This window comes from Penaeus monodon, chromosome 24 (genome assembly GCF_015228065.2).
Source record: "Penaeus monodon isolate SGIC_2016 chromosome 24, NSTDA_Pmon_1, whole genome shotgun sequence".
Lineage (NCBI taxonomy): Eukaryota > Metazoa > Arthropoda > Malacostraca > Decapoda > Penaeidae > Penaeus > Penaeus monodon.
Genome location: NC_051409.1, coordinates 17,598,400 through 17,598,794, shown reverse-complemented (window position 1 = coordinate 17,598,794; position 395 = coordinate 17,598,400).

The window sequence follows — 395 nt, the reverse complement described above, 5'->3', positions numbered from 1 at the left end:
ATGAAAAATGCCGACTAAGAAACTATCATCATTAGCCCATGCAAAGAAAATACGTTTAGAGTGAAATCTAAATTTAAAATCTATGTTTCGTTCGCAGTTGAATATTTTTGAAAAGTTACATATTCATGTATATGTCCTTCATGGTTAATCTGCTAATCTATCTTAATCACCAAACCAGCAATAATTTAATCCATCAATAAGTATCGTTCCATGTATATATCTTATTGACTGATACCATTCCGCCTCTAATCTTTAGAGATGAGGGGTGATTATCATTATTCATATGTTTTATTATCACCGAAAGTAACAAGCTTAGTGACAATCATGACCAAAAATAAGAACAGAGCACCCGTATCTCGCAGAGCACGCTGGGGACACACACACAGGAGAACCAA